The sequence below is a fragment of the Pleurodeles waltl genome, chromosome 12, assembly GCF_031143425.1.
Source record: "Pleurodeles waltl isolate 20211129_DDA chromosome 12, aPleWal1.hap1.20221129, whole genome shotgun sequence".
In the NCBI taxonomy this organism is placed as follows: domain Eukaryota; kingdom Metazoa; phylum Chordata; class Amphibia; order Caudata; family Salamandridae; genus Pleurodeles; species Pleurodeles waltl.
Window position 1 is genome coordinate 287,304,642 of NC_090451.1, and position 25,219 is coordinate 287,329,860.

A 25,219-nucleotide genomic window follows, 5' to 3' on the forward strand; every position below is an offset into this window, starting at 1 on the left:
CACCTTCAGTGCAGTGAAGGAAGTTTTACTTGTGGCTGTGCTCTATCGATGCTCACTTGTTTGAGCAAAACTTCAACTTTATTATGACTGAAATACTCTTTAAATGAAAAATAAGCTGGTTGGAAGAGTTTCATTCTTTTTGGCTGTTCATCCAGGCCAAATAATACAAATATCACTGCAATAAGTAACTACTGATGTGTATTCCAAACTACAGAACATACAGTAGTAAACATTTACAAGTGAAACCTTTTAATGCACTTTTATTAAGTCAAGTCCTATAAGATATGTCAATTATGCAATTATGTACTCCAATCTAATGTTTTTAAATCTAAACTAACTCACACAGGTTGTGATTTATATGAATCAACAGTGGAGTTTTTGAGTGCTTTATAGTCTCATATAAATGGGGAGATATGTTTGCTGACTCCTTGCATAATTAGTCCAAAATCGCCCAAAATTGATCCAACAGGTTTATATAAGGTGTCAATAGTCCAGGTAATGCAGGTGCTACCTCTTTTTTCCTTTCTCCTAAAGAGTACAATTTGGGGGCACAGAGGACAGAGCAAAGTAAAAGTTGACACCAGAAGCAAACAAGCATTGGAAAAGTCAATAAGTAAGGCATAAATGTGCTAACAAAGGCAAACAATATTAATATCATAATTTGTTTGCATGCTGTACATGCTGAGCTTGCATGCATTAGCACAGTGCTTATTAACCTTTTGAAATGTGTGGTCCCACTAGATCGTTACTGGAAGCCTGGGACCCCAACTGAGTCATTATTAGAAGCGTGGTCCCCCAGGCTAAGCAATTTCTCTGATTTGAACCTCAAAACAAAACATAAAAATACAAAAACAAGTATATGCCAAACTAATGCTCAAATTTTTAAATGCCTTACTTAATTCAAAAGCAAATACAGAAAAAGCTTTTAGGTTTTCAATGTTGCCTTTATATTTGATTATACTTTGTTAATTTCAATTGATTAACTTTAATATTATTTAATTTTGTAAAGTAGCCATGGACACCTTGAGAAGGCCTCATGAACCTCCAAGAGTCCTTGGACCACAGGTTAAGAACCACTCCATTAGCAAATTAAAGCCAGACCTGCTGGCTTTGCCAATGCCTGCTGTCCAATGCAATCCCTTATTAGAGGTCCCTCTTGAGTCAGACAGGGACCTTAAAGATTCTTTAAAAAAGAAACAGTATTACAAGCTGTTAACAGAAGCTACCCAAAAAAAGTAATGTAATTGGGAGCTATAAACTCAATATATCCAGTCACTCCAGTAAAGATCTGTTGTCTTCAGCAAAATGTTGCTTCTCAGCTGGTCACTAGTCTTTCAAGAGTCTGCTTATTTTCCTGGTGCTTACATTTCTTTTATTGACTTCCAATTTATAGTATGGTCTGTTTCAAAGCTTTGCCAATAGTGCACAATTATTTGCATCAAAAGAGTACTCAATTTCTGGCTTGCAAATCTTAGTGGTAAATCTTGAATCGATTATTGCGCACTTCTCACAAGGTTCTTCATGTGGTCCCAAAAACAAAATCTGTAGCCTATGGTAATAGTTATTTTTCCATCACTGCAGCCAACATCTTGAAAACCTTGACCCATGTTCTACATATTGATCCAAATCTAATTAATTTTAGAGAGTTGTTGAAGACCTGGATTTTTAAATCAACAACCTCATTTATCGTGCCTTGCCCCAAGTTTTATTGCTCTATCTGTGCTAACTGCCAGTGATTTACATCTTAGAAAGTACTTAAAAGCTTAACATATCATAAAATAAAAATGTGTTAACTTTTAAGTAACGTGTACGTTTCTTCTGAGCCGGCACTGTGTAAAACCTAATGGTCTCTCCTATTCATAGATGTATGCCTCCAAATATTAGTATGTAATGTATGTTTTGGAAGAAAATTATACCTTCAAGCCCAAAATTGAGTGATGAGAATGCAGAAGAAGGAAGAAGATAGGCTAACTGCTGATGTAGCATCTGATGTTTTTATTTATGTGTAGTCTTTTGTAGCATAAAGAAGGAACAAAAGTCAAAGCAAAATAGAAAATAGAGACATTTTAACAACATAGACAAAACAAACACATTTAAAATAATAAATTAAAAGGAAACCACAAATTTTAAAATAGTAAATTGGGATAGGAAAAAATAGTTAAAACTACAGTTACTGAAGTTCAACACATCCCTCCAAAAAAAAAAAAAAAAAAAAAGTAAAGTCCAACTGAATATAATTTATCGTACCGGAGCAGTATTAATCTAGCAAGACAAGAAGAGACTTTCAGTTAAGAGTAAGTGTCATCAATACATTGGTGGTGAGATAGCTCTGAGTTTATGATGAGGTTTAGAAGTATTTCAATGTATAGGTTGAACATAATTAAAGAGAAAATGTGCAAAAATTTGTTTTTGTGAAAAAAGCCTAAATCCTGTGTCAATATATTTGTATGGATGACAGTATTTATGGTTATGCACCAGATCAAGAATGGAAAATGTCACTTACCCAGTGTACATCTGTTCGTGGCATTAGTCGCTGCAGATTCACATGCTGTGCATAGTCCGCCGTCTGGTGTTGGGTCGGAGTGTTACAAGTTGTTTTTCTTCAAAGAAGTCTTTTCGAGTCACGAGACCGAGGGACTCCTCCTACTTTGGTTCCATAGCGCTTGGGCGTCGACTCCATGTTAGATTGTTTTCCCCGCAGAGGGTGAGGTAGGAGTTGTGTATGTTAGTAATAGTGCCCATGCAATGGAATGACTAAGTATGTACAAAATGAAGGTTAAAGTAATATATTTACAAATGTACAAATGTTGAAGATTACTTCCAAACGGCTACAGGCTCCCGGGGAGGCGGGTGGGCGCATGTGAATCTGCAGCGACTAATGCCACGAACAGATGTACACTGGGTAAGTGACATTTTCCGTTCAGTGGCATGTGTAGCTGCAGATACACATGCTGTGCATAGACTAGTAAGCAGTTATCTCCCCAAAAGCGGTGGTTCAGCCTGTAGGAGTGGAAGTAGTTTGAAATAAAGTTCGTAGTACAGCTTGACCTACTGTGGCTTGTTGTGCAGATAACACGTCTACACAGTAGTGCTTAGTAAATGTGTGAGGCGTAGACCATGTTGCTGCCTTACATATTTAGTTCATTGGAATATTTCCTAGAAAGGCCATGGTAGCACCTTTCTTTCTGGTTGAGTGTTCCTTTGGTGTAATAGGCAGCTGTCTCTTTGCTTTAAGATAGCAGGTTTGGATGCACCTAACTATCCATCTAGCTATACCTTGTTTTGATATTGGATTTCCTGTATGAGGTTTTGAAATGCAATAAATAGTTGTTTTGTTTTCCTAATTAGTTTTGTTGTGTCAATGTAGTACATTAGTGCTCTTTTGATGTCTAATGTATGTAGTGCTCTTTCAGCTATTGAGTCTGGCTGTGGAAAGAACACTGGCAATTCTACTGTTTGATTTAAGTGGAACGTTGAGATGACCTTTGGTAAGAATTTTGGGTTGGTTCTTAGAACTACCTTATTTTTGTGTATTTGAATAAATGGTTCTTGTATAGTAAATGCCTGAATTTCACTTACTCTTCTTAGAGATGTAATGGCAATGAGAAATGCAACTTTCCACCTTAAGTATTGCATTTCACAAGAATGCATGGGTTCGAAAGTTGGATCCATGAGCCTTGTCAAGACAATGTTGAGGTTCCATGAAGAAACAGGTGGTGTCCTTGGTGGTATTATTCTCTTTAGGCCCTCCATAAACGCTTTAATGACCGGTATTTTAAATAGGGAAGTTGAATGAGTAATCTGCAGGTAAGCAGATTTGCTGCGAGATGTATTTTTATGGAATTAAAAGCTAGATTTGATTTTTGTAGATGTAGTAAATATCCTACTACATCTTTTGGAGATGCATGCAATGGTTGGACTTGATTATTATGGCAGTAACAAACAAATATTTTCCATTTACTTGCATAGCAGTGTCTAGTGGATGGCCTTCTAGCTTGTTTTATGACCTCCATACATTCTTGTGTGAGGTTCAAGTGTCCAAATTCTAGGATTTCAGGAGCCAAATTGCTAGATTCAGCGATGCTGGGTTTGGATGCCTGATCTGTTGTTTGTGTTGTGTTAACAGATCTGGCCTGTTGGGTAGTTTGACATGAGGTACTACTGACAGGTCTAGTAGTGTGGTATACCAAGGTTGTCTTGCCCATGTTGGTGCTATTAGTATGAGTTTGAGTTTGTTTTGACTCAATCTGTTTACTAGATATGGAAGGAGAGGGAGAGGGGGAAAAGCGTACGCAAATATCCCTGACCAATTCATCCATAGAGCATTGCCTTGAGATTGCCGGTGTGGGTACCTGGATGCGAAGTTTTGGCATTTTGCGTTTTCTTTTGTTGCAAATAGGTCTATTTGAGGTGTTCCCCAAATTTGGAAGTAAGTGTTCAGGATTTGGGGGTGAATTTCCCATTCGTGGACCTGTTGGTGATCCCGAGAGAGATTGTCTGCTAGCTGGTTCTGGATCCCTGGAATAAACTGTGCTATTAGGCGAATGTGGTTGTGAATTGCCCAATGCCATATTTTTTGTGTGAGGAGACACAACTGTGTCGAGTGTGTTCCCCCCTGTTTGTTTAAATAATACATTGTCGTCATGTTGTCTGTTTTGACAAGAATGTATTTGTGGGTTATCATTGGTTGGAATGCTTTCAACGCTAGAAATACTGCTAACAATTCTAGGTGATTTATATGAAACTTTCTTTGATGTACGTCCCATTGTCCTTGGATGCTGTGTTGATTGAGGTGTGCTCCCCACCCTGTCATGGAAGCATCTGTTGTTATCACGTATTGTGGCACTGGGTCTTGGAAAGGCCGCCCTTTGTTTAAATTTGTACTGTTCCACCATAGAAGCGAGATGTATGTTTGGCGGTCTATCAACACCAGATCTAGAAGGTGACCCTGTGCATGTGACCATTGTGATGCTAGGCACTGTTGTAAGGGCCGCATGTGCAATCTTGCGTTTGGGACAATGGCTATGCATGAGGACATCATGCCTAGGAGTTTTAAGACCATCTTTGCGTGTATCTTTTGTGTTGGATACATAGCTTGTATCACCTTGTGAACATTTTGAACCCTTTGTGGGCTTGGAGTGGCTATCCCTTTTGTTGTGTTGATTGTCGCTCCTAAGTATTGCTGTGTTTGACACGGCAAAAGGAGTGACTTTGCATAGTTGATGGAGAAACCCAGTTTGAAAAGGGTTTGTATAACATAATCTGTGTGGTGTAAACACTTTGTTAGCGAGTTGGTTTTGATTAACCAATCGTCTAGGTACGGGAACACATGTATTTGCTGCCTCCTGATATGTGCAGCTACTACTGCTAGATATTTTGTAAAGACTCTTGGTGCTGTCGTTATTCCGAATGGCAACACTTTGAATTGGTAATGTATTCCTTCGAATACGAACCTTAGGTATTTCCTGTGCGAGGGATGTATCGGTATATGGAAATACGCGTCTTTTAGATCTAACGTTGTCATGTAGTCTTGCTGTTTCAGTAGTGGTATTACGTCTTGTAACGTGACCATGTGAAAGTGGTCTGATTTGATGTAGGTGTTTAGTGTTCTGAGATCCAATATTGGTCTCAGACTTTTGTCCTTTTTTGGTATTAGAAAGTACAGTGAGTAAACTCCTGTGTTCTTTTGTGTTTTTGGTACTAATTCTATTGCGTCTTTTTGCAGTAATGCTTGAACTTCTAGTCCTAGAAGGTCTATATGCTGTTTGGACATTTGTGTTTTTTCGGTGGGACGTTTGGAGGGAGTTGGAGAAATTCTATGCAATAACCATGTTGGATAATTGCTAAGAACCAAGTGTCTGTTGTTATCTCCTCCCAAGATTTGTAGAACTGGCTTAGTCTTCCCCCCCACTGGTGTTGTGTGAAGGGGTTGAGTGACTTGTGAGTCACTGCTTGTTTTGAGGGGTTTTGGGCCCTTGAAATTTTCCCCGGTTTCTTGGGAATTGGCCCCCTCTGTATTGGCCCCGAAAGCCTCCCCTTTGATACTGTCCCTGGTAGGTAGACGGTGTTGTTTGTGAGGTGCTGGCTTGTGTGGCTTGACCTCGAAACCCTCCTCTGAAAGTAGTTTTGAGAAATGTGCCAAATGTGCCTCTGCCCTGCGGGGAATAGAGTGCGCCCATGGCTTTAGCTGTGTCAGTGTCTTTCTTTAATTTTTCAATTGCAGTGTCCACTTCTGGTCCAAACAATTGTTGTTCATTGAACGGCATATTGAGCACTGCCTGTTGTATCTCAGGTTTGAAGCCGGATGTGCGCAGCCATGCATGCCTCCTTATCGTTACAGCAGTATTTATAGTTCTTGCAGCTGTATCTGCTGCATCCATAGAAGAACGGATTTGGTTGTTGGATATGTTTTGTCCCTCTTCAACCACTTGTTTTGCCCGTTTTTGGAATTCTTTGGGGAGGTGCTCGATGAGATGCTGCATCTCGTCCCAATGGGCTCTGTCATATCGCGCTAGGAGTGCCTGCGAGTTGGCGATGCGCCACTGATTTGCAGCTTGTACTGCAACCCTTTTCCCGGCTGCATCAAACTTTCGGCTCTCCTTGTCTGGAGGTGGTGCGTCGCCTGATGTGTGCGAGTTGGCTCTTTTACGAGCTGCTCCTACGACAACTGAATCTGGTGTCAGTTGTGATGTAATAAAAGCAGGGTCTGTGGGTGGTGCCTTGTATTTCTTCTCCACCCTTGGGGTTATTGCTCTGCTTTTAACTGGCTCCTTAAAGATTTGTTTAGCGTGCCTTAGCATTCCAGGGAGCATAGGAAGGCTTTGATAATTGCTATGGGTGGAGGACAGGGTGTTAAAAAGGAAGTCATCCTCGATAGGCTCTGAATGTAGCGATACGTTATGAAACTCTGCTGCTTTAGCTACCACCTGAGCATACGCTGTACTGTCCTCAGGTGGTGAGGGCTTAGTGGGGTACGACTCAGGGCTATTGTCCGATACTGGGGCGTCATAGAGATCCCATGCGTCCTGGTCATCTTGGCTCATGGTGGTATGAGCTGGTGATTGTGACGGAGTCTGTGCCGGTGATATAGGAGTTGCCGGTGGTGGAGAGGGTGGTGGAGTTACCTTCTTCACCACTTTTGCTTGTGGTGTTTTTTCTTGTTGTTGGAAATCTAGTTTCCTTTTTCTTCTGATTGGGGGAAGGGTGCTGATCTTCCCTGTACCACTTTGTATAAAGATCCGCTTTTGCGTGTGATCTACAGCTGTTGTTTGTAATTCCTTCTCAAACCTGTGTTTTTGAAGTTGGGAGGACAGTGATTGTTCCTCTGAGTAGGAACTGGCTTTCGGTTCGGTTGCTGGGCGTTTTGGCACCGAAACCGTGTCTTTTGTTGTTTTCGGCTCCGAAGAGATTTTCCTCTTTTTCGGTGTCGTACCTTCTTGGCGTCGACCATCTTCGGTGCCGCTATCCCTGTGCCGAGCAGCTTCGGTGCCGCTGTCTCGGTGTCGACCCTTTTCTGCGGCAGTATCTCGGTCCCGAGATTGCTGCGTGCCTGTGTCTCGACCTGAGTCGGACGATCTCGGCACCAGCTCGCCCTTTTTCGGTGCCGATGGGCGGTCACCTACTTTATGGGTTGAGCCATGGCCTGTCGGCAGTGGCATCCCCTAGGCTTTGTCTGTTTTTCTGTGTGATGCTTGTTTCGACGTCTTACTCACGGTTTCTTCGACGTCGAATTCTTCGGAATCGGATTCTTGGATGGAGAATGTTTCTTCTTCTCCCTCTTCCTCGAACCGTTGTTGTCCTGTCGGCGTGGACGCCATCTGCAACCTTCTGGCTCTTCGGTCTCGGAGCGTTTTTCTCGACCGAAACGCTCGACAGGCCTCACACATTTCTTCTTTGTGCTCGGGTGACAGGCACAAGTTACAGACCAAATGTTGGTCTGTATAGGGATATTTACTGTGGCATTTAGGACAGAATCGGAACGGGGTCCGTTCCATCAGTCTTGATGTTGCACGCGGTCGGGCCGACCAGGCCCCGACGGGGGATCGAAATTACTCCGAAGGGCTACCGGAGCTCTTCAAGATTCGGTGTCGATTCCAATCTAACCCGATACCGAACGAAACAATACCGACGAATTTTCCGTTGATTCTGACTCACTTTCCGACCCGAAACACGGAGCGAAAAGGAACACGTCCGAACCCGATGGCGGAAAAAAAATAATCTAACATGGAGTCGACGCCCATGCGCAATGGAACCAAAGTAGGAGGCGTCCCTCGGTCTCGTGACTCGCAAAGACTTCTTCGAAGAAAAACAACTTGTAACACTCCGACCCAACACCAGACGGCAGACTATGCACAGCATGTGTATCTGCAGCTACACATGCCACCGAACATACCATTATTTTATAATCAAATATGGAAGTTGCTTCACAGTGTTTAGAGTGGTCTTTAGCTTTCAATATGCCTGTTAATTTTCATGGTTTAAATAGGCCCTAAAGCCCTGTTATTCACAGTTGTACATTTGCACATTTCCAAAAAAGCACAACCTCACTTTCTAACCTTGCAAGTGGAAGTAGGATTTTAAGAGAATAATGCGCTTAGAACTGTATTTATGAAAGACATCTTCTCCTCAAGGCTGTTCTGTGCGTCCTCGGGGAGAATATCCTGCCACCTGTACAATAAAGAGGTTTTATGTTGAAAGTAAGAATTTCTGTCACATAGTGAAGCTACGCTAACTTCTATTGAGAAAAAGCTTATATATATATTGATTTAGAATTCTATGTATTTTAGCTATGATGCTCCAACTGACCTTTGCTAGTGAGATTTGAAATGATGATTGTCTTTGATCCTTTTGCTGTGCAGCTTGCTATTTTCATGAAACACTATCTTGACTAGATGGTTCTCCCCGTGTTGTGTTTTACTCTTAGCAGTTGGAACCCTTGCAATAGGGGTAACGGCAAGAGAGAGCTGCCTATTTCATATCTGTGGTTCGCTAGGTTGGAAGTAATCAAGTTTTGAACATTCCTCCAATGCCTATTCACTCCTTTAAAAATAATCCAGCAATATCATGTGAGTAACAGCATTGAAAGCTGCAGATAAATCAGGGAGAAATAGCAAGTAGGAGCCACTGTTGAGTAAATACCTAAGACAGCGTTCATTACCTTTGGCAAAGCCAGTTCAGTATTATACAAAGGACTATGGGGGTTATTCTAACTTTGGAGGAGTGTTAATCCGTCCCAAAAGTGACGGTAAAGTGACGGATATACCACCAGCCGTATTACGAGTTCCATAGGATATAATGGACTCGTAATACGGCTGGTGGTAAATCCGTCACTTTTCCGTCACTTTTGGGACGGATTAACACCTCCTCCAAAGTTAGAATAACCCCCTAAATCCCTATGCAAATCATCCAGATCATTCTCACTTATATACTCTGAAACATCGTCATTAGGAACTGTAGTGAGAAGACTCACTAGAAATGATTTAGATACTTAGGGGTCTGCCATGGTTTCTTCAGAAGCACAAGGCCTGGCTAGTTTTGATAATGACAAGGTACTTATCTTATGAAGGTGTGAAGTTCACTAAGATTAACAAGAAAAGGGAATGGTGGTCTCAAGTCTCTCACCAGGTCAGATGTGGAGGAGTCAGAGAAGCAGCAAAGCTTCTGGATAGCTTTAATTTGGCAACAGTCTTGTTCAGATCAATGAGATATTTCATTAAAATATAGGTAGGTTTTCATTTTTTTTCACCGGTTTATAGGAAGGTGTGAGAGATTTGGGCAACTGCCAGTGGGAGATCATGGTTTACGTTTTTTTTTTTTTTTTTTTTTTTTTTTTTTTTCATCAAAAGAGTGTCAAATTCCTCACATATATCCAGCTACAGTAATTGGAAAGGCTGATTGAAGGCTCGTTTACAACCTTTAAGAATTTGTGAAAGGTAATCTGCATGGTGGCTTAGACTAATCCGTATGTGCCAAATAGTATCTCTAAGAAGAGTGGATTTTCCTGAAGCTCATGGCAGGGTGTGGCAGCCATTATGTACTATGCAGTAGAGGTAATAAACCTCCAATAATATACATACTAAACCCAACAGTATGAAATAAGTACGCATATAGAATATGGCACTAAATACGTAGTCTATGTAATCAAATGTAAATGTGAAAGGCTGTATATTGGAAGTACCATCAGACCCCTTAGGGATCAAATCTCTGAGCATTTTAGAGCTTTGGAACAATTCAACAGTAGATACCCTACAGCACAGGATGCAAAGGAATGTACTTCACAAGGGATTCACCTGAACTTTAAATTTCATGGTATTGAAGTAATTCACGGAGATGTAAGAGGGGGAAATAGGGAACTACGTCTTAGACAATGTGAAGCACGTTAGATCATGCATACACACACTGTTGAATGAGGCCTTAACTGTGACAATGAATTATAGTATTTTGAGGGTACATGATTTTTGTTTGGTCGTATATGCAATATATTTTCTTACATATGAATGAATTATGTAATAACTGTATAGATTCTACCACACTATTCAGCTTACAGTGGACAATTGTACTTATAGATTGAGATATGTATCACAATATGACTTCTGTTATACTCTCCTTTCTAACCTCCTATCTGGGTGACCTTACCTACCTTCTGTCTCTTATTAACAGGGACTCAGGGGTATGGATTCCTGTGCTTTCGTAGGGGGCTATGATTATCACTCGTGATTTCACAGGCAAAATTACTCTGGATTATTGTTAGGCTATAATAGTAGATAGGAACATACAGCATCCTTTGTCAGGGTCCTGATTGATGTGAGTGTCATCTGACGAATGTAGCAAAAGTACGTTAAATGTTTTTTTTTTTAAAAAGAGAAACATAAAATATATCAGTGTGTAACTGTGGTTTTGAAACAAGTATAGGATTGTATGGGAGTTGAGTATGACTTAATAGCGGTCTAGTTTATTGGAAGTAGAAACGTTGGCCTATTAAGATGGCTGCCCCATCATATCTGAATTTGTACCAGGCCATACCCCTGTCCGCTTTCTAATATCATTGATTGTCGTCTGTGTGCGCCGACACCGTGACACATTTACATAATAAAGCTACATAGCAATTTAAAGATGGTGCTTCTAGGGGTCCTGATTGATGCGAGTGTCAGTTGACAAATGTAGCAACAGTACATTAAATGGTCTTTTTGAATAAATATATCAGACACTGTGACGCATTGACATGACAAATATAAATAGTGATTTAAAGAGGCACTCTTCCGAGTCCTGATTGATGTATCAGCTGACATATGAAGCAACAGAAAGTTAAATTTATTTGGCTTCTTTTAAAAAGAATATATCAGTGTGTAACTGTGGTTTTGAATCGTATGTGAGTCAAGTATGACTTAATAGTGGTCAAGATTCATTGGAGTTAGGAATTTCGGTATACTAAGAAGGCTGCCTTGGTCATACCTAAATTTATGCCTGGCCATACTCATGTCTGCTTTCTAATATCATTGATTGATGTCTGTGTGCACCGACCCAGTGATAGGCTGATATGACAAATATAAGTAGTGATTTAAAGATGGCACTGCCCCACACATTGCCAGATTACTGGAAAGAAGGAGTACTCTTCATTCTTGACTGTGGCTTCAGGTATGGATCATATGAAGTGGTAATGCTGTGCTAAAACTTTTGGGGGGTTTTGATCAAAAATTAATCGTAAGGGTTGCCCATGAGGCGATATTATGAGTACAGATCAAAGTGGTTCTGAACTCTCTCTTGCTACTATTCATCGTAATTACAGGCCTTACTTAAGTGGAAACTTGGAAAATACGGATTTAAGGGGCTCTCAATGCTGATGGCTATGGACTTTCTCCTGCAATCTTCGACTCACTTTCTTTCCTCACACAACATGGTGTTGTTCTAACCTTTTGATTTCTTAGATTTGAGGCTTTTTTCTTTCTTTTTCCTCTGCTCACAATGAAAGGGAGAATGGACACATTGCCTTGATATGCAACAGTCTTTGTTTTAATAGCCTTTATACTGTGCATTTGTTGTAGCCCTGATGAAGTCATCGGCTTACTGCCATTGACACGAAACACATGTTGGCTTCGTGATCTGTATGAAGTTCAAAAGAATATAAATTACATGGGTATGTATATCACAGTTGGATGCGTTTGGGTCTGCCTTAAAGATAACAAATAAATAAGAAAACCTACAAAATGATTGGACTTTTGAGTTAATTTGTTTGGAGAATTTCTGGACCGTGATTGAACATGACTTTTACTATGCAAGGGACAGCTAGGGAGGGTTTATGAATTTGTGGATGAGTCTTAGCTACGTCAATTTGTGTTTTCTTGCATGTGGCCTTGCTGTTGAGGATGCATTTTGTAAGCCTTTCTCTCTGTGTGAGTGTTGGCAAAGTGAAAAGGTTTGGGATTTTGTTGCTATGTTTGCTCTCAGACTTTGTGCAACTTCTTTGAAATCCTATGTAAGGAATCAATTTTCAAATGGAGGTGAGCCGGGATTTTTAAGATTTATCACATGATGATCCCTCTCTATTTGGCAAAGGAATGAGTTTCTGAAAGAAGCAAAAGGTAATTGCATAAATACATTAATCTCTAGGTTGTTGAGGTTAAAATTTTGGGTGTCAGTGACCATGTCTCTAGCACTTCGGTTAACGGATGCATGTTCTTAGTTAGAAAGAGAGAGAAAGTAATCTAAAAAGTAGTCTGATCAGTCTGGAGGCCACTCTGTGTTAATATTATGAGATCCTTATTGAAATCCTTCTCCTGAGTAGGTTTGTTACACGTTTGTATTGTTCTTTTTCTAATGTAGCTGACTCACGCTACGGTGGAGAAACCATTTCCACTGGCACCAAAATACATATTGATTTTCAAATCTCCAGGTATACCAATATCTAAAATACTGACACTTCACGAAATGGAAATGGACCAGGCAACCCTAGAGGGTGCAGTTTTCAATCAATGAAGCAGCCCAAAAAAAAAAACACTCAGTTTTCATTCTTCAGACAGCTAGGATATAGGTCTAGATAAAATATATTCAGTGCACTATTTACACTAGAATATTTCCTGCTCACCTGCAAAGTCCATATAAACAACAGGTAATGTCCAGACAGACCAATTAACATCTTCCCATGGGGTTTCAACATTTGCGAAAAGGAAATGTAAGACGAGGTTAAAAAAATCATAACAGACCTATGTGCTTCTAGGAGAGAGATTATAATAAAAGGCCTCTGAATGCCAAATGTACAGGTAAGTGAAAAAGCAGAAGCTACACAGCCATCTACAACCCACAAGGTAATTGGATGGACAGAAGGTTTCTGATGTAACAGCAGAACTCTTCACTTAGTAAATTTCACTATACAGTGAATCAAGGAACCAGATAAATGTTACCTATTTTGTTAAATTCAGATATTCGAGAATTAGATTACGAGTGGAGAATAAAATGCATACTTCTTTACAAAGTAACTCACATCAATAATGTAAGTAACAGAAACCAGGAAAGAAAGAATGCAAGCATTTGTTTTTAATAATCCAATATAACCTTAATACCAATTGTACATCCACATTAATCTAACCTAATTCATGGGCTCATATTTAATTAAAAATTGTGATTTATTTCTTCCTATATTGACAACAAGTTAGAAAGTGGTTCCAGATTACAGGATTTTGTCCAGTACATAACTTAAAAAAGAAAGGATGCAGGAAAGTGTTGATAAATTACCCAAACAAAATAAATGCTGCATGTTTTTCAAATAATAGTGCATATATGTATACATCTCTTTTGAATAATCTGGAAGGTTGAAGATCCTGTGATTTGAAAAATCGGACTAGAATATTTGATGGAAATTGTTCTTATATAATATTTTGAAATGGTAATGTTCAATTACCATACATAGTGGAGCCATGCCACTGCTAAGAAGAATTTGACTCTGATGCAGGGACGCTTATATAGTATTTATGAATTGATAATTTTCAATTACCATACATAGTGGAGCTCTTCCGCTGCCAAGAAATAAATGACCCTGATGCAAGACAGAGCCCAGAGTATATATTTTATCGCTCAAATTTAAGTGGAAGGAGCTCTAGCATGTCTTTTATGGCCTGCTGAGGACAGAAAAGACTCTTCTCTCAGGGAAATAATTCTTCACTACAATTAAGGATAGGTTGAACATCGTATAAGTGAGCCATTAGGACCCCTTGGGTGGGGATGAGCCAAAGATTCCCCCTGACCAACTCAAGAGGCTCTCTGATTCTTGAGAGACTTCATTTTTCCTCACAGAAATGTCTGTTTAGCCTGATGACTTTGTCCTTAAAATAATTCTGATGTCTGACTATGTACTCCGTATATGAGCCTTCATGGCATATATTTTGCCTTCTTAGTAATGCCTATATTGAGATTTTTTTTTTTTTTTTTTTAAAGCCTTTTACTTTTCTTTGGTCTATAATTCAGTCATTGAGTGCCCCCAGTTACTATTTATGTTACTCTGCTAAATTTGTTTTATGGGCCTGATGTCAAGGATGGCAGTTACTCATAGCTAGGTCAAGGCTGCTGGGACCGACCGGCCAAAGGTAAATTTTGGGGTGATGAAAATATTGAGGAACAGTAAGATATTGGGATTTGGCTCTCACAGACATGGTAGAAGAGGATGGTTGCGTAAAAACACTTCCTTATTAGTAGGGTTTCCCCAAAATATTTGCCTGTGATTTTGAGCCTTTAATGCTCGGCTGAAGGGAAAAAAAAGTTTTTGGAAGTCTGCCAAAAGTCCAGTGTCATACAGATTCTCCAGAAGTGATTGCTGAGTGTTCCTGAACAATTTAGAATGTAAATATGAAGAGGGAGAAATGATTTTGTGAGTGCGGATTGAATTGTGTGTTTGTGAGATTAAATTCTGTTGTGTGTGTGAGTTGTTTTGGCATGTGACTACAATTGTGGATTAAACTGGTGGATTGATTACTGTTGTAGTGAGGTGGCTCTCATATCTGTTATTGTAGTTGAAGATCATTTGAAGTTTTTCTATTCTATTTGTTGGTTTGGTTATTAGATTCAACTAAATCCAAGATCTCAAGATGTATTGATTTTACTGGTCGGTAATTATGGTATGCAAGGCGAGGTGCCCCATGCACATTGATAGGGACTCTAAACTAACAAGTCTTTCTCCTGAAAGCATGGGAGGAGTAAGCACATTGGCTCAGGTGTGCTGCAGCTGCATGAGAGTCTATAGTGTGAATTGTGGTTTAACAGGTCTTTCGGTTTATCATGTTCAACTACATATTCTTGGATTTCTTGTTTTTGTTTCAAAAGTTTCATGGCTTGCGACCGAATTATTGTACTTGACTTACTGATGATATTTCCTTCCTAGGTTGTGGTTTATTTTGTTTATTAGTTTAAAGAAGGTTTTGCAATGTGTTTTCCTGTTTATGGATAAGTCATGCTGAGATTGGTAAGTCAGCCAGGGAGCTGCGCTGGAATTGGTGAAACGTCATCATAAAGTAGTGCTTTGATTGGTTGGTGGTTGATAAAGCAGTACTGTGATATGCTGACCTTTGAAAGAGGCGCCCTGAGATTTGGTTGTGATGATTTTGAGCTGATTTATGAGTTCGTTTTAATAAGAAAGAATTGGAAGCCTGTTAGTAAAGCTTAAAGTTAGTGTAGTACCTAATGAAGGGTCAGAAACTACCAGTAGAAGGAATGCCAGCCTATGAGATGATGAAAGAGTTTAGGTACTATACTTGTACCTTGATTTCAGACTGGAATAAATATACTGCACATTGTGACGTTTTACAATTCCCATTGGAGGGGACCTTTAATGTTAGGAAGCTAGATTTTTTGAGACAAACCATCTATGACATTAAGCTGATGCTTTGACCTACAACGTTTGAGGTGCTTAATAGATGGGATCACATGGCGACAGAAAAGGAGAGAAAGAAAGCAATGATGCAGGTGAAGAGGTCATTTAGACATCGGCTTGAGAGTAAAATGGATAGTCAGGAAATTAATTGAAGGAAGGATATGATGGAATATGTGAAAACATTGTAGCAAGAATGACAATAAGGACAAGACAAAAAAGAGGAACTGAATAATTATTCTGATGAGAATTATACATTTATAAAAATGGGCTTTTGAATGCTAGACCTCCTCTATACACAGCAAGATCAGCAGGAACAAATGACACTAGCTCAAGACCTGAGATGGATGCTGAGGGAGATGGTAGTTTTGTTGTGCAAAGTTCTACTACTACTGCTGTTGTACCAAGTGCATCAAAAGAGATAGGGATAGTGGTATCAAGCTCACATGGAGCTACACAACTGGAAGTACAGACTCTAGCTGCTGCATCTGTAACAGTAGTGGTGGTTAAAGAAGTTCCTAAGCAAAATAATACTGCCATTTTGAAGACTAAATTTGAAGAAATGCTGCAGAGAAATATTGATTTCTGACCTACAAGTTGATGAAATCAGATATTTGTTTAAAAAAGCAGCTGGATGTGCAAATAAAGCATGTGATAAATTAGAGGAATTTGATGATGAATTAGAGGTTGACATCAGCAAGATGAAGACCATGAAAGAAAATTACAAACCGGATTTGACACATGATGGAAAAAAAAGATGAGTTTAATTAAACTGAGAGCCCATATTAAAGATTTAACTGAGAAGACAAGATCATAGAGGCCTGAAAATATACAGAGAAAGATATAAGAAAGGGAAAGCAAATAAAGAGAATGAAAGGGGCTGCATGCAGGATGAAAGGGGTTACAAGCAAGCCTGAAGTTAGGACAGGAGCAATTTTGGAATTTCCTTTGAGAGAGGTTAATGGGGGGAGGTTTGTGCAGGTGCCATGGACCAGAGCTTACTTGTACACTTTTACTAATAATTTTCCAAAACAGAGAGGATCAAGGAAAATTGTATAAAGAGGTGAATAAATTAACACATTTCCCAGATGTTGTGGGCTGATTTGAACATGCTGTTTGGATTATGTGTCATAGTGTTTTGTGAGTTTAAGCCTTTTGATGCATGGCCCAAACAGGAACCAGCAAGGGCTGTACTTTGTGGTGCTCCTTCTGAAGAGGTAGCTACGGAATTCAATATTGTGATTCAGCATTTGAAAATTCAAGTTCTTAAACAGGCTATAAAATGGAATAACATTTTTGGAACTTCACTAGAGCCAAATGAGTCAGTGTATTTCTTTTATGAAAAGCTTATGCTGATTTTCAAGACACGTTGTGGAGTCAAAGACTGTAGTGATATTTGTGTTTTGACCACTGACTCTGTGTCGCACCACTTTGCACTTGGCTTAGCTGTCCACCGTCACATTAGCAATCGCAAGTTACAGACTCCATTTTGTATTCAGCTTAGAATTAGCTTCACCGCCACGTTAAAAGTGCAAGTATCTTTCCTTACAAAACATGTTATGCAACGTGTTTTCTATTCCACATGTCTGCTTGTTCTTTTCTCACCAAAGGCCTAGGACATAAAGTGGAGGAGTCATCCAGTCAGCCAGAAAGATAAGGATGTACTAGAATAATGTTTATGGTACAGCTTAAGTTTGGGAGAGACCCCTTGGGAACCTACCAGTTCCTACCTGTTTCTTTCAACCCTGACCTAAAATAGCCAGCATTTTTTAATACTTCTTGCGGAGCGGGAGAGGTTTTTCTAGAAATCTCCTTCCTCGCTTTTTTATGGTATATAAGAGACCCAGTTCGACACTGGAAGTTTCAGAGACCTCAATCAGGATTGAGATGTCAAATGCCGGATACATTTCCTGTGAGGATAGATTTCTCTCTTTCTCATTGCAGTCGCTCCGGGGTCAACGACTTGCTGGCAGGAGAAGGAGGAAGCACCAGATAGGCCCCACAGTGATGCATTTTTCCTAATTATTTGCTTTGCATTGCGTATGAATATATCAATATAAGTGTTTGTATCTTTGCATGTATATATTTGCTGTTTATAGATTGAAGATTCTTTGTACATGTTCCCACTTTATTGTTGCACATTTTAAAAGTGCACTTTCGGTTATACTAACCTTACTTCACAAGCCTTGCAAAGAGCTATAATAAATGTCTTCTTTAGACTAAGAAGTGCATTCCAGAGAATCTTTTTGACTCTTCCCAGTATGTGTATTTTGGCTCGGTCTGCAGTAAAGCAAAACAAAGACCATGAAAGGGGTGGAGCTATGTCTGCTTTCACAAATGGTTTGAGACAAGACATTTGTAATCACCTACAACAAACAGAGTGAACTGTGGTAGCACAGAGAACAAATGAAATTCTGTGATTGGTAAAATATAGCAGTGACTATATTGATAAGAAACAGAAAAAGATTAAAGAGAAGTTGATGGTTGCTCAAATGAGTTGGAGAAAGGATCTTGGAATCAAATGTGCTTGAATAACAATTATATTCAGTCTGGTATGAATGGAATGAATCTGGTACAGTGGAAGGTTGAGGTAGATGCTTTTTCATTGAATTTACATGGGGTATTTATAATAAAGTAAGATGTACACGGTTGTGTATGGCGTGGGGCTGGGCATAGGGCCTGGGCTAACCCCCCCACCATGCACAACCTTCAGCTGTGTGTGGGGTTGGGTGCTGGGCTGATTACGTGATGTAAAGTATAAAGGGTGTCACTTTAAGTAAGGCAGACCAACTGACTTTGTCAAAACATCAAAATACAAAAAGCAGTGGGGGCCAGCGCATCAACATACATAAAGCAGACCTACTAGCCTTGCAAAAAAGTCAACAATAACTATGTAATCAAATGTATGCGTCATGAATTCACGCAATGCAATGTTTAATAGTGAATATTTTTAGTAAAGCATTTTAATGAAAACAAAAAGGTATGTTTTGAGTCTTCTTTTAAAAAATATTGTGACAAAATGCAGCCAAAAAAAAAATCTACCACAAGGGGGCTCTGCACTCCAGTTATAGAATATACAGCTCCAGCTGTGAGTGCTTTAAAAATATAGTAAACTCTCCAGGGATCATGGATTTTAGATACAGGAGAAATTTGTTTCGTTTTTTTTGTAAAGTTGCTGAAGAGGTGCTACACTCTCTGTAGTTGCACACAACATTAAAACAAAATATGTGGTGGCACCCCTGCCCCTTCTAAGGCCACCACTGGAAAGAAAAAAATGAAATGTAAAAAAACCCTCCCAGGCATTATTGTGCACTCCTTAAAGGAGCAGTGAATAATAAGTGAGGTAAGATGTATTGGATTTATCAAAGCTTATTTTTAATGGAGCACAATTGCGGGTGGAACTTTGTCATGAATATTAACCTATAAAAACTTTTTTAATCATTTATAAAAATGCTTTTCATAAAAACTTGGATTTTATGGCCAAAACAAATATGTAGTTTGACACAATCTTAAAGAACAATATGAAAAAGGTAATCCTTATTAAAATCAGGTTACAGTCTCCTGATGTGTCTTGCTATACACCTTTTTACAGTTTTCTTCTCCCTCCAAGTGTTGCTTAAAGACAGTTTTAGCTGTTTGAGGAGAACCTCATGTTAGCACACAAAACACATACACATGGTTATGTAGACTGAAAGGGGGAATTGAACAGCTCTTTCAGTAATTGACTACTGTGCTTTAGCTGGCTTTAGGCAGTGGCTCATAGTGCTTGCTGCAGTTTCATCAGGCTTCTGAATTTCTTGGAAGTGGACATCTGAGTGTTTTTTTATTGTGACATAGAGCTGGCTTCATAAATCTTACTTCCCATTCACTTTGGAAAGCTGCTTCTTCACAAGCCATTTTCTCTTTGAACATTGTAGGCCCTTTGTTAGCCGAAAGCCACCTGATCACTTGTAGAGCAATGAGATTAACTCCTGAAAGATACGTAGCCTGCCTTCTGCAATAGAGGCAGGCTTACACTTCCTAACTCAGCGTGTAGGATATCACTGAAACAAATTAAGGTTTAAGCTGCCAATTCAGATGGTGGCTGTATACCTACTTTAACACACATCATTACTTGGCATGGGGTTTCATCACAAAGTTGTGAGGCTCTTATGAATCTGCATAACATAGCCAAATGTTGGTATGGACTGTCCACACAGCACGGTTTACCTAACAACTTTCAGCTCGTACATTTGGAAAGCAGAGCAGCCTCAGCATGCACCGCACCTCCTATTGCATTCATGTCCAACATAGCCAGTAAATCTAAACATTGACCTCACAATGTACACTACGGTTTCTTTCTTTTTATCATGCCTGGTCAGTGAAAAGTAAAAAACAAAAACAAAAAACCTTGAAGTGACCTCTTTGTGTATATAACATATTTCATTTGCACTGCCTCAGCTCCTGGGACCATTCCAAACACTGCAGTCATAGATAAGAAGCGTTAGTCAGTGATTAAAAAAAAAATAATATCTGTGTAATTTCCACCCAGAATTAAACATGTGCATTTGAAAACTAGCTCAGTGGCATCATTCTCAATAAATGCACAGGTACAACGACGGTAAGCCACTCCCTTCACAGGCACTAATAATTTACCACTATTGACAAATTAAAAATTGCAATTTGTGCAAGATTTGTAGCACAATTAGGATATTGAACAATTTATCTTCACAATGCAAATATTGATCTATTGATAAATTATTTTCTGGCTATTCACCCTTGCACTGTAGTACTCAACATGTAATGTGCTACTATGTTTCATAGCTTTAGATTTATTTTTCAGTAATATATATGTAATAAAGAGCTCTCTGCCTGCATAATGATATTACAAGTCAAAGAGGAGTTCCATGACCGTACAGAAGAATGATGCAGGAGGACGAGGTCCTTTAACAGGTAATGTATGTCATGGGGTGCTTAATTCCTTAAAATACATGATCACATCATCACCCTCCACACAAACTGCTTAAATCCCTAGTGCGTTACTCTTTCGTGTGAAAGAAATTGAATAGTTGAAGGCATGAAACATTAAAGTTGAATCTGTGGTGCAAAATGTAATACACCAAAAATATATTTGATATTTGTTGCTAAAAAATACTAGAATTGGTTTAAAACAAGACAGGTTTTAAACAAAACACTGTAGCAAGGAATTTGTAGAAATATGCAGAGAGATTTGATCTTTCCTTCAATTACAAAAGGAATGCAAGAAATGCATGTTGCTATATATTTGACTGTTCTGTGCCAAAATAGCAGGGGGTCAGCACAGGTTATCTTTGGTGTGTAACTTAGTCACCCTGACTAGAGTGGTGGGCTCTACCTGGATTAGATGCAAACCCTAGCCAACCAGAAACCCCTTTTCTAATACTATAAAATGAGGGGCGGCTCCTCCACTATGGCAGAGGAGCATCACCCTCTGGACCAAGAGCCAGGAGATGAAAAATAATATGATAACTTAATATCGTTTTTTTCATCTGATGGCTCAGCCAGCAGTGTAGGGAGTGGCGGGGCTGCGTCACTTTGGAGGAGGAGAGAGAGCACCTAAGTGTGCATGTGTGTTTGGCCAGCCGTCTCAGGCCAGCCAAACACACATGTGCACTTAGGTTTCTCCAGCCCAGCTGTGTACACAGTCAGGCTGGAGAAGCTGTACAGACCCCAGGATTGTTTCTGAGTGGCAGTATGAGCCGCTCAGACCAATCCTGATGCTGCTTTCATGCTAGGTGTAGCATGAAAGCAGCACCAGGCTTGCTAGGGAGCCTGTGCTTGTGTCTAGTGAATACTGAGACACCAGAAGAAGAGTGTGAGGCGTCAGGAGGTGGCAAGCTGCAGCATACGAGAAAGGTAAGTGGTTTTTTTTTCAAGTTGTTTCCCCTGTCCCACTCCTCACCTTTCACTCCCCCTTGACATTAACGGCAGTGGCTGCTCTAGAAAATTTCATTTTCTTTTGATCACTGTTAATTTCCAAAAACAGAGCAGCAAAAGGAAAATCCAGATTTCACTTCTTTGTTTAAATTGCAGCTTTAATCAAGCTCCATGTCCTGCCTTTCCCATTGGCTGCTGGCTCTGATAAGGCATAAGAACTCAACTATACTAAGTTTTCACAGGCCAGCTGTGTTATTTCTTGATTTCAGGTGACTAGCGATGTCACAAGTCACGTGTAATAAGGTAAGTAGAGACAGGTTTTTATACAGGGATTGTAGGCTCCCATGTTCCATAGCTATTGTTATGACTGATAATTCCACTCATTACACATGCATTCATGCAGTTCTGTGTCAGCGCCATTGCAGACATTCTCGGATGGTTTCTCGGTCTACCTTTAACTCTATGTTAAGAGCAAGCATCCAGAAATTAAGGTTTAGTTATGTCTCTACGGTGCCATGTGAATACCAAGGGGATTATCAGAGGAGAGTGTGTCTAATTTGTAAAGGAATAAGTGCCGTGACCCAAATTGTCACAGAAGTCTGGTGCCTCTGCCGAACCTTGAATACAAAGGCTGTACGGTCTTTATTCCACCTCATGCCTCTTTCTTCCACCAACATACTCCCCCTCCTGCATCGGAATGTCTAATATTTTTAGCGTCATAAGTGCTGATGAAAAGCCAAATAATTGTCCCAATTCTACATGATCTCAGTGAAAGGATACAAACTAGTTTGTATGGCTAGCATGTTTTCCATACATCTGTACAATCGCTCACCCTCAAATCCAAAGGCTTACAGAGATTTACCTATAAATGAAGGTTTGTTGAATTACTAATCAGCAATAGCTACTTTCATGTGTATGAAGCTTATAAGAGGGCAATGAGGTGAAAATCGACTGTCATCGGGTCTGGAATTTCTATGCTGCACTGGTAACACATGCTGAGGCAACCATGCACAAATGGGCCACACATACACATCCTTGCTTACAGAGAACATCCCTAAAAACACCCTTGCATAACCAACATGAAGCACTAAGTGTATCCCAGGTATGAGCACTGGTCACAAGAATCTACATCAAAAACATAAGAATTACTATACTGGGCAGTGTCGGTTAAAAACTGGTTAAAGCACAACAATGGCCCAAAAGGTCAGCTCGGATAAATTAAAATAGTGACATAAGGAGATTCCAGATGCGGTATGATTACACCATATTGTGTGTTTTGCTTTATTACTCAATTCTTTACACATTAGTATGAGGGGTATAGCAGGACACTCAGGAGCAGTTTTCAAGAGAGCGCTAATCCGGTTATCTTTTCATTTTTACTCTTCATATGAGAACCAGATATCTCTGAATATAAAATATGCTCTCGATTGGCTGGAGAGAACTGACAAATAAGCCTCTGTTTTCTACTTTGCCCTCGTTTCTATAACTGCAGAAGAATAGGATGAAAAACATATAATTTACAAACAGGTGCTGAGAAAAACAGGATGCCGGCACAATTGAGAAATACTCGTTATCAAGAAATATTTCAATTAGTAACGTTAAAATTAATTACTTCCGAAATATCTAACCAAGAATGTCACTTGAGTGCAACCAAATTGTATTGCACAGCTGGCTCAGCAATGTGTAAATTGGAACTATGTTGTCTGAGTAACCTCACTCCACCAGGTCCCCCCACCTGAACCTTAGATGCTAATCACACTTCATATTCTAGGACATTTAGCTTCGTCCTAATCGTAATGGGAAGTGTCAAACTATATATTTAAAAATAAAAAATCCTGCTGACTGAAGGTTCCATGTGTATCTTACAACGTGCCACACTGCAGCATGTTCAGACCTCTAGGGCTCAGAGCTACTGTGCTCTCCGAAAGGAGGATTTCTAACTGTCGGAAGCAAAATGATAGAAATGTCAAGGGCTAAGTCCTTCAATGTGGGCTTTAACACGATAGCCATTAAAGTTGGCAATTTTTACACAGGTTCCCATTTTACCATGTTACCAAATATTTAGTTGCAACAAACTGTTGTCTGTTATGATGTAGCTTGCATGACGCACTCGTGGAATATAGAGTGCCAGTGTCACTGGGAAGAGGACTCACACCAGGCTGTGTGTGTGTACATTAAATCTTAGTGAACATCAACTATACATGGCGTAATTGTGATATTTCGTCACCTTTCTGCAAGTGACTACCTTCGTGAGTCGCTTGCCATACTGTTAGGTCGAATTAACTTAAGTCACTAGAGCTACAGACATCACACTTAAGCTTTTTCGATGTCTGCAGACACAGTCTGGAAGCCATGCTGCTCCTACTCTTCTGTACTCTCCTGTCCACTCAGGTCCTCTCCAATGCTCCCTGCTTAAACAGTCCTCCACATTTGCTTCATTACATGTTTTGATGGCCTGGCCCCTGCACACTCTTCACGCCTCAGGTAATCACTCTTTGAACACTTTAAAAAAATGTTTACTTCACTATTATAACATGGTCATCAGCTATGTTGGAATGGTAAAGCTAAAAATGTCAAAATGGCCTCTGGTGTGTCGTGACTCATACATACACGTAGTTTTTCTCGCCATTCCAAAATGCACACTGTGTCTGTGCACAAGGTGGTGTGCATTGGTGGTTGGCTTATAGTTATGGCGGGGCGGGGGGCGCGGTACAATGATAATTAAAAAGAAAAAAGTAACTTCCCTGTGGGCGTCTTCCTCTCCTCACCGCGTCCTCTTCTCTCGTTGTGGCACCTCCAACGTGGCCACAGGGACCAGGAAATAGCACTAACAAACCATGACGCTGCTTTTATGGCGGTAACCAGCAAAAAAGCAGACAGGATTGGTGGGAGTGGGCTCTCAGCACTCACAAGAGCACTGGAGATGTTTAAAGTGTGCATGTAAGGCTAGCTGTTTCAAGACGGCCAGCCAAAGGGACATGCCCACTTTAAACAAGTGCACAGTTCCCGGCTGCCACTCGGCAGCAATTGTCCCGCCCCGTCCTGACACACTCACTGTTCAGGACAGTGTGCTGAAAAATAAAATATTAAAGAAATGTTATTACCATTTTATTTTTCAGTTCAGGGGCATTTTGGGGGTAATTCTCTAGCGGAGCCACGCTCCTCCGCTTACGTGGTGAGGCCGCCCCTGGTGGTGTGTCTGTATTGTCACTCCTGCTTCACACATGATAATGACATGGTAGTGCCAATGCAAACAAGTATTGATCAATTCAAAATGTAGGCCATTAGCCATGGCAATGCTTGTTTATATGACAGGTGAAAATGCTTCGTTGGAATGTTGCAGTAAAAGAGACACTGACTTGTTCCGCTTAACCAAGTTTATTTGTCTGTTTATTAAACACATCTGACACAGGTCTACTGTGCAGCACCTGAAAATCTAGTCATTTTCTAACACCAAAGTGCAAATAGTCA

The 25,219-nt window shown here is 39.9% G+C and overlaps 1 protein-coding gene across 2 annotated transcripts in view; it reads right to left on the reverse strand.

Annotated features, from left to right (window-relative positions):
- The window catches only part of SLC12A4 (solute carrier family 12 member 4), a 425,396-nt gene that overhangs the window by 104,710 nt on the left and 295,467 nt on the right, over positions 1–25,219 (reverse strand). The window lies entirely within an intron of this gene.